Source organism: Phlebotomus papatasi, chromosome 3, assembly GCF_024763615.1.
Source record: "Phlebotomus papatasi isolate M1 chromosome 3, Ppap_2.1, whole genome shotgun sequence".
NCBI classification, from domain to species: Eukaryota; Metazoa; Arthropoda; class Insecta; order Diptera; family Psychodidae; genus Phlebotomus; species Phlebotomus papatasi.
Window position 1 is genome coordinate 71,678,018 of NC_077224.1, and position 20,123 is coordinate 71,698,140.

At 33.3% G+C, this 20,123-nt stretch overlaps 1 protein-coding gene, 1 long non-coding RNA gene and 1 other non-coding gene across 8 annotated transcripts in view; 2 read left to right on the top strand and 1 right to left on the bottom strand.

Moving 5' to 3' along the window:
* The window catches only part of LOC129805260 (dipeptidase 1-like), a 64,569-nt gene that overhangs the window by 15,650 nt on the left and 28,796 nt on the right, over window positions 1–20,123 (top strand). The window lies entirely within an intron of this gene.
* LOC129805262 (uncharacterized) lies at window positions 7,230–16,137 on the bottom strand. 4 transcript variants are annotated; one of them, XR_008752069.1, is made up of 7 exons: window positions 15,633–16,137; window positions 15,056–15,272; window positions 14,669–14,719; window positions 14,416–14,609; window positions 8,558–8,884; window positions 8,361–8,496; window positions 7,230–8,307 (listed from the first exon to the last, which is right to left on the bottom strand). It is a non-coding gene; the product is annotated as an uncharacterized LOC129805262 (long non-coding RNA). The 4 variants fall into 4 exon arrangements; XR_008752066.1 differs by having other exon boundaries at window positions 8,558–8,911; window positions 14,416–14,606; window positions 15,633–16,136; XR_008752067.1 differs by having other exon boundaries at window positions 8,558–8,911; window positions 15,633–16,136.
* LOC129808371 (U4 spliceosomal RNA) lies at window positions 17,620–17,795 on the top strand. Its single transcript, XR_008752401.1, has one exon. It is a non-coding gene; the product is annotated as a U4 spliceosomal RNA (small nuclear RNA).

Genomic DNA, 20,123 nt, shown 5'->3' on the forward strand with positions numbered 1-20,123 from the left:
TTCAACAAGCATAGGTACAATCCTTTGAGTACGACGCTCTTAAGAATTTCTGATTTTGGCGTTTGAGATTTTTACTTTTCGGTATTTTGGATTTTGGGATTTTGGATTTTGGCTTTTGGGGATTTCGACTTTCAGGGATTTTGAAAGCACAATTTTATCGTTAAAATAAGAAATTTGTGTGAGATAAAAAAGTCGTTGAGAATGAAATTCCCTGCAAATATTGGAAAAAATCTATTTGATAAAAAATTTCATCAAAGTTAAATTGTTCAGAAAATTAAAAAAAAACGGACAACGAATTCGCAATCAATATATCTAAGTTTCTCTAGAAATACTCACAGTTGCAAAAAAGAAATAAAATTACGCCTCAAAATTTTAATTATTCTTATTTCTTAAAACTCAATACGTAAGAAAATAATTAAGCGTGGATTGCTGTACTTAGTAGAAATATGAAAGATATAACTAAATAAATTGAAAATTGGTTATGTATATTCCATTTATTCACAATTGATGAAAAATTATAAAATCGTTAACGAATGATTGTATGATTAAAAAGAAAGTTGCTGAAGAAGATCGAACTAACTAATACGGGAAGGCTCTGAACTTCCTGTTGTCGGACGTTTCTCCATTCCATTATTTCGTGTGAATTTCTTAATGATAATCACTAGTTCTGTACCTATTTACTGGAAAGACTATAGGTAACATTCATTAAATAACAAAGGATAAAATCGAGTAGTAAGAATTTTCAGTAAAGCTAAACTTTTCCTACTAAGGGCAAAATCACATTGACAGTAAAATGCTCACCGTATTTCGTTAATTTACGCATTTTCATTGTAATTCTTACGCAAATTGTCGATTACCGTATTACCTTATCTCATACTTGTTGGCACTAAATGAAAATAGTATAAAAATTAAATAAATAAAACAAAAATGCGATAAACGGTGAGCAAAAGGATTTTTTTGCTACAGTTTTTCGTACAGTTTTTTTGCTCACCGTTTATCGCATTTTCGTTTTATTTCTTTTATGTTCTTGTATTATTTTCACCTAGTGCCACCGAGTATGAGATAAGGTAATTCGGTAATCGAGAAACTGCGTAAGAATTGCAATGAAAATGCGTAAATTAACGAAATACGGTGAGGCTTTGACGGTGACGGTGAGCATTTTAATGTCAATGTGATTCTGCTTTAAAACGAACAACAGAAAACAGAAAAGACTGAATCGAATTCAATTGGTTCTGAACCGGTAGTGAACTGATAACTAATTTTTATCCGAAAATCAATTTTATTAGTCCTAAGCCATTTTGAGAGATCTTTTGAGTGATTTTGCGTGAATCGGTTTAAAGTGGTAAACAGAAAATGATGCAAAAGTACTTTTGTGGTATAGCAGCTAAGTCACGAGTTCGAGTATTTTAGTTCATTAAAAGTTGAATATGTTATTATTGTAGATATGGATGACTTTGGCTTTTAGGAATGACTTTGCTCTCCTGTTCTTCGGGAGCTTTTTTTTACTTCTAGCACTTAAGGATGGTCTTCATTGATCCACTTATCCATGTCCCATTGGTTAAGACCTTAGCATATACGATTTATGATTCAGTGGTTTTCCTGGTGAGATTGGTCGTGGTAAGTCGACGGCAGACGTAACCACACATTAATTGAGGAGAATATTAAATTGAAAAATTGAAATGAATCATCCTTAAGTGGTACAATTAAAAAGGGTATTACGAACAGCAAGAAAGCAAAGCAATTTATTTAGAATATTTTCATCACATTTGTTGAAATGTTTCAAATATATTCAATGTGTGAAAACCGCCTTAGGTGGCACGTCTAAGCTTTACTTTAAGTACACATAATATTTTTTTTACAAAATACTCTCCTAAAGTAATTTTGTTAAACATCCAATGTGAGAAAAAAAATGGAGAAGAAAAACCTCTCGAGAAAAATACCTTAGAGAGAATTTATTTTTTCATTCTACCACCAATGAAACACATTTTTTGTGGAGTGTCTGGGCAAATGAAATTTTAGGGGATGCCCTGTGGATAAAGCACAAAATGAACTTTCAGGCCAACAGCTGAAAATTTATATGAACGCTCGAAGCTTAAATTCAATCCTTACATCCTTTTCAATTAAATATTTATTTGTTCCCTTTTGCCTTTTTTCTCGGGTCTTTTCAATGCATTTCAATGGGATGTTTTTGGTACGGTTTTTAGTACATTTCAACAACTTTTTCAATTTTCCCCAATTATCAGAGCACATTTTCGAAAACCAAAAAAAAAAAAAGATTTGCCACCATCATTAAACGCACAGTGTAATATTTACAAATTAATGGGGTGTTTGTGAGATATAAAAGAAAACAAATATTCTAACATCCTCTTACAGCCTCGAAATGGGCGGAAAAATGTCTTTATCCATGAAAAGCTGAAAGCTCCCATTCCCTGATCATACTTTTTCTGCTTCAGCAACAAATGTCTCTTCATCTAAATTAATGAGGTACAGAAAAGCTCCTCCCATCTAAAGAAAAAAAAATGCTTTCCAGAAAGGAAAACATTGACCTTCTCTTGCGGCTGTTTTGGCACAATCTTTTATTGTGTTGACAATTAAATTTCCCGCGTGCCCAAATTCTTTTTACCATCTTGATGGAAATTTCCGGTATATGTTTTTAGGTCCGAGTTCTAAGAATACTTTTTATCAGGGATTGAGGGTGGATTTGCTGAAGATTTTCTCTGCCCGGAAATTTAATATTAGCTCTATGGAATTTTTCTTTTGAAAAGTATCATGTTATCATAGTCGTATAGATATGCAACTAGACACTTTTATTACAAACTACATTAGTAATGAAATATTATGGAAAATATAACATTCGAACTATAGGGGAAGGCTTCAGGCTTCGCACATACTCTGACTTCGAACGCTTCATATTTTTCCCATATTCCTTTAATAAATTTAAAAAAATCGTCAAATTCATTAAAGAAGTAGGAAAGATTTAATATTAAGTGTTCGAATCCAGAGTGTGTGAAAAGCCTGAAAGCCTTTCCCTAGTAAATTTATAGAATGTCAGAATTGAGCTAAAAACATAATAATTTTCAATTCGATAACATTTATGCTTAGTAATTTGAAATTTAAAATAGGGTGTCACAAAATTAGCGTATTTTTGTGTGAATCAATTTTTTACGTGTGAAGCACTGTTTTCTTCCGCCAGTCGCGCTGGTAACTAAAATTTACAATTCTGAAGTCTTAATAGAAAGGATAGGATAAATTTGACAACAGAGGATTTGTTATTAGCAGGATAATTCAGACATCTAAGTTACTTCTTGCACTTTTCTTATTTTCATTTCTCATACAAAAATGACAAAGCGCCCCATCTCTCTTGAATGCTCGAGCTCACGATTTAGTAGCTCTCCGTAAATTATCTTTTTGTACGGTTTTACAAGTACTTTACAGATCTATTTCCAATTGATATCGAAGCATTCGGGTTTGAAATTTCAAGACCTTTTCAAAATATCCAAATTCAAATAAATCCGTTGACAAATAGGCTCTCCAAAACGGTTTTAACCTTGACCGTCAAACATTCAAAATGGCGAATCTTGCGATCATAGGTATGTATGTATGTATATATGAAATATTGAACTAGGATACCTCCATAACGGATCCCGGTCGAAATCCCGATAGCCCAAATCACGAAAACTGAAATCCTGAAAGTCGAAATCCCAAATTCTTAAAATTGTCATATCTACTCCCACGATTGTACTCACGCTTTCTGGAGACATAAGGAAATTTTCTGTCTTTTGGGAAGTTATTCCACACACTATTCTCTGTATAATTTCATTTCTTTCAGGATTTTGATTTTTTAATTTTTGGCTTTTCCGGATTTTGGCATTCGGACTTTGGATTTTAAGGGATTTGGGTTTTTCCGGATTTTGATTTTCGGAATTTTGGATTTGAGGATTTTAGGTCTTGGGATGGGATTTTGGCTTTTGGAATTTTGCCATTCGGGATTTTGGCTTCTTGATATTTTGTCTTTTCGAGATTTCGGCTTCCAGGATTTTGTCTCTTGGGATTCTGGCATTTGGAATTTCAGCTTCTCCGGTTTTGTTTCTTCTGGATTTTGGCTTTAGGGATTTTGCCTTCTGGGATATTGTCTTTTCGAGATTTTGGCTTTTCTAGATTTTGGCTTTACATGATTTTGATTTTTGGGATTTTAGATTTGGGGATTTTGGGTCTTCGGATTTTATCTCTTCGGGATTTTGTCTTTTCGAAATTTTGACTTTTCGAGATTTTATCTTTTCAGCTTTTTGGCTTTTCGGGATTTTAGCTATCGGAATTTTGGTTTTCGGGATTTTTGCTTTTGGAATTTTGTATTTTCGAGATTTTGGCTTTTGAGGATTTTTACCTTTTCATTATTCTGATTTTTGGGGTTTTGGATATGAGTATTTTGTCTCTTCGGGATTTTGTCTTTTCGAAATTTTGTCCTTTCAGGATTTTGGCTGTTTGAGATTATGTATTTTCAGAATTTTGGCTTTTCCGGATTTTAACTTTCAGGATTTTAGCTTTTGAGATATTGACTTTTGGGCTTATGGCTTTTCAAGATTTTCTTTTTCAGCATTTTGTCTTCTCGAAATTATGCCCCTTCGAGATTTTGACTTTCGGAGTTTTGACCGCCACCGCCCCTTAAAATATCCAAAAACGAAAGATATCGTTGGGGACGTTTCATGAAAACTTAAAAAAAAAACATAGTTTTGGAAGGAAAGGTGGGAATGAGAGAATAATGGGAAAAACTTTTATAGATAATGTTTTTCGCATTGTATCACCCTTGACCGGAAGTTAATATCTTCCCATTTGTGGTTTATCCGTGTAACAAATCGAAAAAATAACGACTAATTTGAAAACCAAGTAACATAAATACTCTAGAACAACATGAAAATGTGACAAGTTCGCGAAAAATTTATGCAAATTTAGTATTTTTATACGATACTATTGTAATTTAATTTTATTAATTTATATTTTTTTGCGAAGAATGTTCATTGCACAAACTTTGAGTAATATTTCTCGAGTTCAAACCTCTGCATCTGCAAATTTAAAAATTTTTATATGATTTAGATATTGTAGAATACATGTTTTATAAACGACATCAGTTACCATAATTGCATACAAAGCATCACATTTCTCAATTAGCAATATATCACTAAAAGTTTAACCGTATTTAAATATAATTCTTTTGCAAAGTAAAAGAATACATATTAATGAACTTCGTGATATCTCTAATTTGTCTAATTTATTCAATGCCAAATTGGTGGAAAAGCTTCTAGAGCCAAAGCTTTTAAAAATTCAAGTTTCACATTTTAGAATTTAAATCCCATTATTAAAATTTAACGTTCAAAAGGATCCTCATTTCAATTTTCTTCCCATAAATTACTTCCCGTTCATTTTACTGAAGACTGAGTTGGTTCTAAAGCATCCCTGGAGACGCTCTTCTAGAAAATTCAATTGAATGGCTTTGTTGTCCGCGTTCGATTGGAAATATTCAAAGATGGTCCCATGAGATAGAGTAAAACATGGAAATTGGCAAAAGCTTCCGTGTGCCTAGGGTGTGAATATTAAAGTTTTAGCCTTTCTGTGGTGGGGAAATTCAAAGTGCACGAATAAAAAGATTCTTTAATTCCATTGTAAGGATAGATTTTTCACACGGCAGCGGAAAATTTTTCTGAGAAAATGTCGAAGATAGCATGAGAAATTTATTGAATTTCAAAAATGATACAATTCTCGCTATTCTCACGATCCCAGAACTTCTCTGGATATGGAAGTAATTAAATTGAGCACAAGATATTAAATTTATTTCCTCTCGCGAGTTCGCCTTCCAAAGTTAATTATCTCTGTGAAAAATATATAAAGCCATTGAGAGACGAAGTATAGTTTTTGTCTACTACCAAACCCATGTTCTCTTATTGCCAATTTGGTGTTTAATTCCAATGCTCTGGCAGTCTTTTAATCACTCGCTTGTGAGCTTTTGCGCAAAGCTCCCATCCTCTTTTCAATAGGGTAACAAAGAGAACAGTCAGACATTGAATGATTGAAAGAGATCTCAAAGATTTTTGTATGAAGTGTTATGATCCAAAAAAGAAGGGAATGAAATATTTAAGCACGGGTCAAATGGATGGAATAAATGTTGTTGCTGGGGTATTTCTGTGTAATTGGCTCAATCAGCAAAAAGCTCCCCAAATCATAATTTTCTGGGAGTCGTCAGCGAAAATAGCAAGAGGAGAGGAGCGGTTAAATGGCACTTTTTTTCCATTGACCTTCTCCCCTTCGCAAATCATCCAGTCTTCGCTTGACCACACCAATTTACCAAAATCATTTGCACACACGCCCGAAACAGCGACAAGTTCATAAAATGTGGCGCAGAAATACCAAAAGCTCACCCACAATCCCCTAAATCCTGGTTCCATTTCAAGTACACAAGCATCCGGGAGTTTGGGGTCACACGAAGGAAAAAAAAATCCTCCCCAGGATTCATTAATCATGAAAAATTGCCATGTAGTGCGCGAGACTACCTTCCAGCTTTAATTGTGTTGAATCCAGCTTTGGGAGTCTTTTAAGCAAATCCGAAAAAGGACGAATGAATGGGAGGAGAAAAGCTCTCCATGACAGGCAAAATTTAGATGCAGAGATTTTCTACTGGAAAAATATCTCTCGCACCTGTCGCACCAATTGACACCGAAAGTACCCGTAAGCACGTATTTATTGGTGTATTTTTTTTCCAAAAAAGTTTATAGCAGAGCTTGTAGATTTAATTTTCAACAACTTGTGGTTCGATAACAATTCACCAAAAATCTCTTTTTGTGATAGATTTTCCGAAACATTGGCATCAATTTGTATCAAAAGAAAATAAAATTTGAAATATCATAAGAGTATTATTTACGGTTTAGAAACACTGGTAAAAATGAAAGGTTCATTTTGATCCTTTCGCGATCCTTTTGGGGGATCAAATATGATCCATCTTTTCAAAAGGTTCATTTCGAACCTTCGTTAAAAAATCACTTTGATCCTTCCTGAAAGTATCAAATTTTAATGCTTTGAAAGGTTCATTTTGAGGAACTTTTTAATGGATCATCTCATGAACCTTTAAAATGGTTCTCTGTGAGCCTTTGAAATGGTTCACTGTGAACCTTTCAATATATCCATTTTTGAATTGTACTCGTCCCATACAATCGATCAAGAAACAGTAAAAACAAATTAAAGCCTATTTAAATTATACTTTATTACAAAGACAATTCTTTTTTAATTTCATACATTGCTCAGTCGAATTAATCTTTTAACCCTTTAAGTTCGATTGGAACACCGGTGTCCTATAAAAAAATAATTTTTCCTGACTACCTAGAGTTATTTTTTTTATCTTTTTACATAATTGTAAAGTAAAAGCTTTAGCTATATACTATATAATAAATAATTAAGCTCAAAAATGACGATTAGTAAATTCTCATATTGAAAATTGATTTTAATTATTATTTATACTTCCAATTATTTTTAAGCAAAACCATTTTGGGAAAACTACAAAATTCAAACATAATATTTTTCATTAGAGCGACAATTAATCAATTATTGGTATCGTCAGAAAAATTACTTAATTTTTTTCACTATTTTTGTCCCTATCGTTCATAGAGGTGAAAAATACAACAAGTAAGGCTGTGTTGGACTTTCCAAGATTAGAGGCAAGACGTTTACCGATTTCATTTCTATTTACGATTTTCAGTCCGTAAAAAATGTCTCGTTCTTATAGGGTTAAGAACAAGAAATTTTGGGTGACTTAATCGAACTTAGAGGGTTACGATGTTTAGTTACACTAGTTACATTATTGAATTATCAATTGATTTTTTCAGTTTAGATTACAACGGGCTGCTACAGATTTTAAAGAAACTGGTATCTTTTGGAGAGAAATTCCATAAATGTAATGCTGAATAAACTTATAGAAATTGGAGTGACATTTTTTAAAATCAATGTTGAGAGCGAAACGAACTTTAAAAATGAAATCAAATGCATCAATAAAATCTGTAGCTTTGATTTTCAAGATGAGGTTGTCCACTTTCAAGTAGAAGTTTGAAAGGGCCTTCTTGTTGGAACCATCCGCGAAGAATTGTATTCCTTCACCTCTTTTATTAATATCGTCCATTATTTCCGAAGGTGGAGTGCCCAGTGGAAAGAATATTATAAAAGACGACAAGGAGTCCTTAATAGTTGCTTTTTGCTTGTTCGCATCAGTGTTCACAGGTGGAAAAAACGAAAGGACTTTCAAAAATCCTTGGATCGATGTCGTCCACTCTAAAAAAAATATGTATAAGAAAAATATCGGCTTCATTTATATATATCTTTACCATCAATGATTTCGTTGTTCCTTTTTTGCCTGGCATCAGATAACAAAGGATATTCCTCATCAATTTTCTGAAGAAGTGACGTCAGTTTAACACGAACATTTTTTGGACCATATTGTGACTCAAAATCAAAGAGTAGCTGAAATTAGTTATATAAAATGAGAAATAAAACACTACAAAAAAAATAAAATTATCATTACCAGCTCTGGCATTAACTTTAACACCTCCCTATAATCAACCAAAATTGTCTGATAGTGGCGCTTCCTGTGATTCTGGTTTTCCTTAAATCGTCGGATGATTTCACCTTTTTGGTGTGTTACGGAAGCATTTTTGAGAAAAACAATGTTTTCGTCCTCTCTTCTCTGAGCATCTTCATCTACCACAGCAGCAGCGGTCGTTTGGATTTGGGTACTTTCCTCGTGGGTTATTTGATCATGAGTATTCTTACGTTTTTTGTATTTTCCCGTTCCGGTGAGTTCCCGATTTTTCTTTTGCAACCTTTTGATCCGTCCATGCAACAAACCATCCTTGCCAATTGGATCGTAAAATAACTCCTTTACATGGGAATATGAAAAAATGGTTTTGTTGTAAAATAATTATATGGTTTGCAAGTAAAAAAAAAGGATAAATATTTCTCTATGAAACAAAGCAATTTTTACTGCATGATGGCAAAGAAGCAACTAACTAGTAAATTAATAAAATATGTACATAATGCCCAACGTACAATAACTTTTGTTTAGTAAACATGTTTTTGACATTTCAGTGAGAGTGAGTGGGATATAGATCTAGTCATCTCTCTCATTCTCATGTGAAATTTTGAAAACATGTTTACAAACAAAAGTTATTGTCCGCTGGTCATAATGTTGGAGCATGATACAAAGCATCAACAACATGAAGTGTAATTTAATGACAAACACAAGAATATTTTAAGAAACGATACACAAATTATTTAGTTTTATTTATTTAACAATTCAATGAGAATGAGTAAAATTTAAATTAGTTATATTGTCCATTGCATTTGAATGTAAAAAAAATATATTCAGAAATTGATGAAAATAAAAAATCATAATCAAATCTGTAATCAATTATAGAACTCAAACTGGATTTTTTTTTGTTAACATAGAGCTTAGGTATATATTGCTTTATGACGTCTACACATTAGTAGAAATTTCTTTCAAAAACGCCTTTTTAAAGAAAATTTCCCCTATCCTTGTAGGCAGAAACGTCAGAATTTTTTTTTTAAACTCCATTTTTGACGAGAATTTCTACTAGTGTGTAGACACCATTAGACACAAAGATTTTATCCCATTCTTATAGAAAGAATAAGAGAAATATCCAAAAATTGAAACTCGCTCTTGTTTTTGCATTAAATATAACTATAATTCGTTTTTAAAAGTGATGAAAGCATCGAAGCTTTCATGAATTTGGATCTCCAAGGACAGAAGGAATATATTTCGAGAGTCAAAAAAGTAGAAGAATTATACTGCTATCTGGGTACAAGGAGTAAAATGAAATTGTCATTTTATTAAAATTCTGTTATGAAAATTTTTAGCAGTTCACAGATCACAAACACACTTTGAAATATAAGGTTTCAGTTTCTTGGCATATAGTAAATTATGGTAATTATTTAACATTAATTTGTATAAAACTCGTCAGTGTTGAAATGAACATTATATGATTACTTTTAAAATCAAATGTGTTGTAGACTAAAAGTAAAGGAAAAAATATTTCAAGCACCACATTAGGCAAAATATTGCTAAACCATTTCATAAAAAATGCAACCAAGAATCCTATACGAAGCATTATGAGTGGAAAATGAGCATGTGCATTAACAATTGTCATATCAATTAAATATAACTATAGATATGGTGAAAAAGCTGAATTTTTATTAAAATAGCCAAAAGCAAACAGAGAAACACAAAGCATAAACCCAATTTTAATAAATAATATTTCCTACACTTCTAACCACACAGAGAAAATTTTTCAAGTATCCAGATTCAATACCCATGGTATTGATTTTAATCCCACCATTTCAATACCAAAATTATCCCAAATTTTCTTGAAAATAGGTGCATATTGGGATTGATTTTAGTTTCTGGAACAAAGTTAAGAAATATTGGGATTACTTTTAGGACATATTGGTATTAAATTTATGAAATTAATTTTTTGAGGAGGAAATGGTATTGTTTCTATCTCAATTTGAGATTGAATTTTAGAAATCGTGGGATTAATTTAATCCCATTGCAGCATTGATTTTTGAAAGTCATTATTTATTAGGAAACAGTATAAATTCTATCCCATTCTGGTATTGATTCTATCCTATTTTGGTATTGATTCTATCCCATTTTGGTATTGATTCTATCCCACTCTGGGATTGATTCTATCCCACTCTGGGATTGATTCTATCCCACTCTGGGATTGATTCTATCCCACTCTGGGATTGATTCTATCCTATTTTGGGATTGATTCTATCCCATTTTGGGATTGATTCTATCCCATTCTGGAATTGATTCCATCCCACTCTGGGATTGATTCTATCCCACTCTGGGATTGTTTCTATCCCACTCTGGGATTGATTCTATCCCATTCTGGGATTGATTCTATCCCACTCTGGGATTAATTCTATCCCATTTTGGGATTGATTCTATCCCATTCTGGGATTGATTCCATCCCACTCTGGGATTGATTCTATCCCACTCTGGGATTGTTTCTATCCCACTCTGGGATTGATTCTATCCCATTTTGGAATTGATTCTATCCCACTCTAGGATTGATTCTATCCCATTCTGGGATTGATTCTATCCCAGTCTGGGATTGATTCTATCCCACTCTGGGATTGATTCTATCCCACTCTGGGATTGATTCCATCCCACACTGGGATTGATTCTATCCCATTCTGGTATTGATTCTATCCCACTCTGTTATTGATTCTATCCCACTCTGGGATTGATTCTATCCCATTTTGGGATTGATTCTATCCTACTCTGGGATTGATTCTATCCCACTCTGGGATTAATTCTATCCCACTCTGGGATTGATTCTATCCCATTTTGGGATTGATTCTATCCCACTCTGGGATTGATTCTATCCCATTTTGGGATTGATTCTATCCCATTTTGGGATTGATTCTATCCCATTCTGGGATTGATTCCATCCCACTCTGGGATTGATTCTATCCCACTCTGGGATTGTTTCTATCCCACTCTGGGATTGATTCTATCCCATTCTGGGATTGATTCTATCCCACTCTGGGATTAATTCTATCCCATTCTGGGATTGATTCTATCCCATTCTGGGATTGATACTATCCCACTCTGGGATTGATTCTATCCCATTTTGGGATTGATTCTATCCCATTCTGGGATTGATACTATCCCACTCTGGGATTGATTCTATCCCATTTTGGGATTGATTCTATCCCACTCTGGGATTGATTCTATCCCATTTTGGAATTGATTCTATCCCACTCTAGGATTGATTCTATCCCATTCTGGGATTGATTCTATCCCAGTCTGGGATTGATTCTATCCCACTCTGGGATTGATTCTATCCCACTCTGGGATTGATTCCATCCCACACTGGGATTGATTCTATCCCATTCTGGTATTGATTCTATCCCACTCTGTTATTGATTCTATCCCACTCTGGGATTGATTCTATCCCATTTTGGGATTGATTCTATCCTACTCTGGGATTGATTCTATCCCACTCTGGGATTAATTCTATCCCACTCTGGGATTGATTCTATCCCATTTTGGGATTGATTCTATCCCACTCTGGGATTGATTCTATCCCATTTTGGGATTGATTCTATCCCATTCTGGGATTGATTCTATCCCATTTTGAGATTGATTCTATCCCACTATGGGATTGATTCTGTCCCACTCTGGGATTGATTCTATCCCATTTTGGGATTGATTCTATCCCATTCTGGGATTGATTCTATACCACTCTGGGATTCATTCTATCCCATTTCGGTATTTAATTTAGCCTTCCTAAGTGTCCCACTGCCAAACCTCCCCTTCACCGCATGAAGTGTTCATGTCCATGCCTTCTTCAGAGCCCAGTGCTCGGCTTTCGACATGGGTCTTTGTTGTGTTATACAAGAAATACCGAGCTCAGAGGAAGAAAAAGAATGTCTTCCACTAATCCCCAAATAGCCAAGAATTAGGCAATCTAGTCACTTGCAGTGTCTTATTGTGAAAAGTCTCACAGATACTGCCCCATAGCAAAAGAAAGCGGAATAGGAATAACAAGCGAAAAAATCCTCGGAATTTTCCACTATTTGCCTTAAAAAATTCCATAGGAATTTTCCATAATAGGTTCCAAGGAAAATTTAATGGAATTATGCTGGATTTTTCATATAGAATACATCCATGGAAATGCTCGTGGAATTTATGTGGATTTTTCCACCAAAATAAAATGGAGAAAAAATGAAGCTGTCATATGCACCTCGTGATTTTACTTCCGAATATTAAAGAAATAGCAAAGATTACGAGGATTATAATATGTTTTACTAAATCAGCAATAACGAATTAACACTTTAAGCAATAAAAAAATATTTTGTAAAAAAAAAAATTTTTTTCGAAAATATTTATTAATTAACATAAAAACAGTATTATTTTAGGTTGGCGACCTATTTAATGTAATCACTTCATTATTATCTACACGAAACGCAGTGTCGCATAATTAATTATATTATAATTGCCACATGAATCACTAGAAATGTTTGCGGAATGTTTGGAAACAAATTCTAAAAGTTGCCGCAACACCATTTTATTTGTTTGACATTTCAGAAAACTAGTGGAAAAATCCATATAAAACACTATGGAAAGATAGTGGAAATTTCCATATGTTTTTTCCAGCTTATCCCGCGGACGTTTCACGTGTGAGTTTCCATATAAATCTTCCGCGGAATACCGCGGAATTTAACGCTGGAATTCCAGCATGTCGTACTAGTAAATTCCATGGAGCACTATGATTTCCATGGAATTTCCGGCTTTAAATTCCATAGGAAAACTTAGTGGAATTTTAGCGTCAAATTCCAGCGAATTTAGCCATTTGGACGCAAGTTTTCTATTGGAATTTTTGCGGAATTTTGCTATGGGGTGGTACAGTCGAGTTCATCAAATTTGAACTACACAAATTTGAACGACGGTTGAGTTCAAACTGTAAAATTTTAGGTTATGTGAAGAAAGGTTTTTCACAATAAATTAAATTGATATATTCTCTAAAGTTTTTTATCTTAATTTAAGAAAAGTAAATTTCACATGAATTCCGTTATGTTTTTGGAAATATTGTTGAAATTTGAGGAGTGAGAAATGTCATCTTTACTCTCCAAATGTTAAAATTTTAGGAACTTTTTTATCACATTAATTGCCTTGACGGATTCGTAGAGATGCAGTGGACAAAATCCTCTTTTATGCTAAAAATTAGCATCCTCTTTGAGGTTACACAACACGTGTGTGTACACTGTATCCACTGCAGCCCTTTTGCACTAATAACCAGGCACAAGACAGCACACCTTCATATTTCGCTTTAAAGTCAGAACACTCGTACAAGACACGTCATTACCATCCTTCTACCCAAATCGATTCCAAAATGACAATAGGTTATTGATTTTATCCCACTGAGGTATAGATTCTACGATTATGGTATCAGTTTTATATTATTAAGACATTCTTATTCCCGATGGGATAGAATCAATCCCAGTGTGGGATAGAATCAATCTCAGAGTGGGATAGAAAATCAATCCCAGAGTGGGATAGAATCAATCAATCAATCCCAAAATGGGATAGAATCAATCCCAAAGTGGGATAGAAATGGGATAGAATCAATACCAGAATGGGATAGAATCAATACCAAAATAAGATAGAATCAATACTCATTGCGATTGAAATTTAATGATTTTATGGTATTAAATCAATGACAGAGATTTTCTTGAATTTAATCCCAAAATACCCTAGAATTTAATACCACGAGGTATTGGAGCCCTTTTAATACCAAAAGTATCCCAAAAAAGTATTGATTCTAGGGTATTTTTTTTCTCTGTGCATACCTTTTTAACGTTTTTTCTATAATCCTGCGTAATTTAAGATGACATGGTTTACAAATAGTAGAAGATCAGAGAAATAAATAAGTCTAAATGGTATTAATGGGCGAATAAAATTCTTTCTGATTCTGTCGATCACTTTGTTTTAAAATATTTAAGAAAAATGTCATAACTTATATTTCAACCATGTTAAATTTCTTCTGAAACAAAATTGAATATTTGAATAAAATTTAAAATGACAATAAGAAGGCATACTCACGTATGGACGGTCAGAACTTGCTCTGAAGGATGGGCAAATTTTGATGCACATCTGAGCATATGCAATTATAATATAATTAATATAAGAAAATTGAAGGAATAAAACGAAAATGTGATAAACGGTGAGCAAAAGAACTTTACGAAAACTTGTAGCAAAAAAGTCCTACAGTTTTTTTGCTCACCGTTTTTGGTATTTTCGTTTTATTATTATTTTTTAATTTTCTGATTTTATTTTCACCTAATGCCACCGAATATGTGATAACGTAATACGGTAATTGAAAATTTGTGTAAGGATTTCAATAAAATTTTGTAAATTAACAAAATACGGTGAGCATTTACTGTCAATATGATTTTGCCCTAAAATCGAAAAAACTAATAAAAATCTTACCCTGAGATTCTTCTGTTGAAGACTGATGGGATGGTGAGAATTAGGTGGTTTGATGGGAGAATTCTGTGAAGATACAAATCAGACTTCTGGGTTTTCCAGTATTTCCCACTCCACAGTGACGGACAGGATACCTTTTTTTTTGTCTCCAAAACGTCCAACAATCAGTGTCTCCGAAAACACAATCACACCACACACTTTCAGAGATGTCCGGAAGAATCTGAAAAGAAAGAAAAATAGGGCAAAAAAGCCCCCATAAATATTTTGTTTGGCGTCCGGCTGATACAAAACATTCTTTTTTAATTTTTATTTTGCACTTGTGATTATTTCATCGCTTTTATCAGTCAATATCGAATATTTCGTATCAAACTACGATATCTTCGAGATGGATTGGTAAAAACGATGATTTTTCCAAGAATAAATCCACTTCAATTTTTTCACAACACCATGACGGCCATGATGGCCATGATGCCATTTCATTTTGGATATTGCACAATCGACACATTGCACTCCACTGCGTATTCTTTGATAATTTTCACTAAAATTCTACACTCATATGCACTGGAACAATGCCACTTACCTTTAGATGAATATCTTAAGAGAGATTAAAGACTTAAAACGCACTGACAAAAAACACGACTTGACACGTCACTTGACCTTTCCTCTCTCGCTCGCGTCACACTCGGCACTGGCCGAGTGAAAGGTGGCGTGATCTTTTTCGACAGCGTCGATTGTGCGCATGCGCACTGGCAAATTTTAGTGATCCTTTCAAAAGGTTCGCTTCGTTCGCTTTGAAATTTTTTCGCAAATATATTATGTAAATAATTTAAAATATTTATTTTTTCAATTTGAAACATTATTTTATCATCGGAGTAAATACTTTACGCGCATTTTTGACTATTTATCTTCTTTAATTTTGTTAATTATTCTCGAGGAACAGGGATCTTTTTAAAATGATCGATTTGATGAACCTTTTAAAGGGTCACTTTGTTTGATCCTTTATTTGGATCACTTTCGTGATTCTTTAAAGAAAGATCATTTTCATACTAGCATTTTGATGAAAATGAACCTTTTAGGCCATGATTCTATTGAAAGGATCCCCAGTGAACCTTTCATTTTTACCAGTGAATGCGTAAAACTTAACGGGTTATTTCATTATAATCATAAAGTAATGTTTTGGAGATAGTCAATGTGAATATTTCATCCGTAAACACCTGTCCGAAAACATTACGATATCGATTTTTCGATGATCAAAGTTTAATCACTTTGGAGAGCCTATTTAAATTTGAACTGTTTTTGATAAATCTTGAAATTTCAAACTCGGCTGCATGGGGCATGTTCGATAATTAGTCGATAAAGTACTCGTAAGTCATACAGTAGAACCCCGCTATAGGCCATCGCTCTATAGTCCACAATTTATCGACCGTTGATTTCAAAACAGTGATTTTAAGTTAGGCAGGGGGGTGACATTAGCTCTGAAAAATGCGACCGGTTTTAGTGTAATTTTTTCTCTGTTTTTGTACACATTTCACGAGATATCTCTAAAACTACGTAGGTTGCCAATTAAGTTTTTTCGGTTGCCTCTTCGTTATTAAATAGGCTTTTATTTTTTATTAGTATTTTTGCTAATTCATTCTACAATAACAGAAAAACAGCTAATAAGCTCAAAAGTTTTTTCGGCTCGCTATAAACATATGTGCAACATAGGAAATGTCATGCCCTTGTAGTTAGGTTATGTTTTTTAGTACGATACATGCAATGTCGTCATAATTATTTTAATATTTTTGGCAAACTTTATTAAGTAGTTGTGATAATTGTGATCCATAATGAAGAGAGCGAGGAAAAGTACCACAATCACAAAGAAAGTGGAAGCCGTCGAGCAATTTCACTACGAACAGTCGTTGATAATTTTAAAAAAATGACATGGACTATAGTGCGACCCAAGTGTCAAATCTGGAACTAAATATGGCCTATAGCGAGGCTCTACTGTATACCTTTCACTGATTTACCTTTTAATTTGTCCATATACTTGTTACTCATAATGTAATTTTTTGAACATTTCTTTAATTTCTGAATGGTCTTCTTAATTTGTAAATCAATTTAATTTTGGTAGTAAACGGGTATGCACATAAAAACCATGCGAGACAATAATACACGGACAGCACTTTCTCGTGAGTTGGAACACTTCGCAAAGCTGGGGTGCTTTGTCATGCAAAATCTACTCACAGAAGATTCTTTTAAATAGAGGAGTGGTATTTGGCTTAGTAAAATATTTAGGAATAATACACCTTTATAAAGGAATAACACAATGACAGAAAATTAAAAAAAAATCTACTTCAAATAGCATAATTTCTTGAAGGCAGCGTGACCAAAATCTTTTATCAATTCAGTTTACTCAGAAGCCTAGAAAAAACTTCTTTGTAAAAAATAAATAAAGTCATACCTCACTATGAATTAAATTGTTCTCATAAAATGGGGTAATTCGGAATTTTGATAATCTAAATCTAAAGACTATCCTAAGACTTGTACTACTTCTTTATGATCTCGTTTTCGACTTTGCCAATTTAAACTTTGCGCAGAGGCGATATCGTAACCAATGAGGTTTATCCGAGGTGCGATTATTGCTAGTTGAAAACAGAGGAGAACTCTTAAAAATCCGATTTAAAAATGATCCCAATTTATACCCCATTTTCCCTAAAAGGTAGATTGTTGAATTTTGATCCAACCTTATTATCGATATGTTTAATTTGAGTGACACAACCAGTGAACAGTATATAAACTCTAAAATGCTTGTGACATATTTCACGATTCACAGGAAATCACGGACTGCTTTCATCTTTGCATAATATGTTCAATTTCGGTTAAATTGCATGTCAAAATCAGTGTTATAACTCATTGCTCGAACATTGTTTTATAATTCGAATGAATAGAACACCTATTGCAGAAGAAGTTATTGTTTGTAGTCTCGCAAAAAGTAATGAAATTTATTTAATGTATCTAATAAAATACAAGTACCGTAGATACGGTTGACTTTGTACTGAAGCGGTGACTTTGCTTTGCACCCCTACTTTTCGTAAGCTTCTCGTTAATTCTAGCACTTAAAGATGATCTTTAGACCATCCTTAAGTGCCCGTACGGTCAAGAGTCCAGTCTTAAGTCTTATTTAGAATTAAAGAGAAGCTTGCTAAAATCATGGATGCAAAGTCACCCGCATCTATTGTAATAACGTATTTGTTTAATTTATCTTTTCCTATAAAGAAATGTGATCAAATTTCATATATAGTCAAGTGAGCTAATCCGGGCGCTTCGCTATCTGGATCGTTTATGATTAATCCACTTAAAATAATATTTTTGTTTCTAGTTTCGTAATATAGTCATTACAGCAACATAATATAACTATTCAAGTTTGAGAAAAAGCAAAAATAATATTTTTATCCATTCAATAAGTGAGTGTAATCGACTCATTTCAATCTTGTATCAGTTAGGTTCATCACTAAAAATTTTCTTACAGTGATATTTTCGCTAATGACAGCTGGTTGATTGAAAACATTTATTATTTTTTTCCTTGTGAAAAAGTATTTTAAATCCAAAGGTTTAATTAAAAGTGAATTATCGAAAAGGCGACCCAGTTACTGCATACTGACTTATTTCAATATTATCATTATTTGATAAATTTTCTTTAATATTTTTGATAATTTCTTTTTATATTATGTTTCTGAATGAAACGGTGAATAATTCTATGGATTTAGAAGAAGTAAAAAAGAATTTCATCAGTCCAAAAACAAGAGTTTAAGTAGCACTCTTCGGAAAACGATCCAGTCACCCCGCCTTACTATATTGATACTGAAAGTGTCATAAGCTATTTCTTTCATTATACATTAATATCTTCAACAAAAGTCGTCAAATTGGCACTGCACATAATTCAATGACACTCCGGAAGAAATTCAGGAAAATAAAAAAACATATTTTGAAACATTAAAATATTTATGACAAAAATTTAAAGCTTGTAATAATATTCCTTCCCATACCTCTGCTGTCAATATTTCAATATATTTGTTTTAGATAGGAGGATAAATATATTCTTATTGCTCTTTTATTGCTCATACTCTATATATAATATTATGTTAAGGTATCGTCGATTGCATCGACCGTTGTCATATCTGCACTGTGTATCTTTTCTGTCAGCATTTCTTACAAGAAGCGACGTTTGTATCGTTGTTAGCACGAAATGCAATACAAAGCATATCGACCGCTTAGAATAAGAAACGAACAACTCGCAGTAGGAAAATTTTACAGGAGAGCGATTTGAAGCTGAGATTTTACATAGAGAGTATATGATTTTTGAGATTTATAATCTCTATAACTTTGAAAATAATTTCAAGTCTAATATTCACAAGGAAGGTAGGGTATAAAGAAATATCGAAAAAGCGAATAAAAAGATTTTTCTGAAAAATCGAGTTATTTGATTTATATTCTGAGTGGCCGATGTGCAGATACGACAACGGTCGATGCAATCGACGATATACATTTTGTCCTACTCCTTACGTCCTTTATCCCCTAATTGATCTTACTTTGATAGAATTTTGAAAGTATGAAGTTTCGATTCTTTTGACGTCACATTGTTTGTCCGTCCGTCCGTCCGTCCATCTGTTCCTACTAGAATTTAAATGGTCAGACATAAAGACTTGGAACCTTCGAGAGACTCCCCATAAGTCGACCCTGGGATTAATGACATGACCCACGATTCCTTCCACCTTATTTTGGATTGTTCGAAAACTCTTCCTGCAATTTTTTTTCATTTTTGATTTGTTTTAGAGATTATCTAGGCGGACATTTCGTCCATATAAGGGAAGAGCATCCCGGATCGGAATGTTAAGAGACATGCTCGATATTTAGTTAAAAATATAAGAATCAAAATTACTGTTTGGTATTTTTGTGCATGCTAATTGGTATATTAGTGATCCATTTACCTATATCTGCGCATTTGAATTTTTAATTTTTACAATAAATTTATAAAAATTAGGTGTAATTGCAAACTTGCAATCTGTACCTCGGATCGTCACGAATTCAA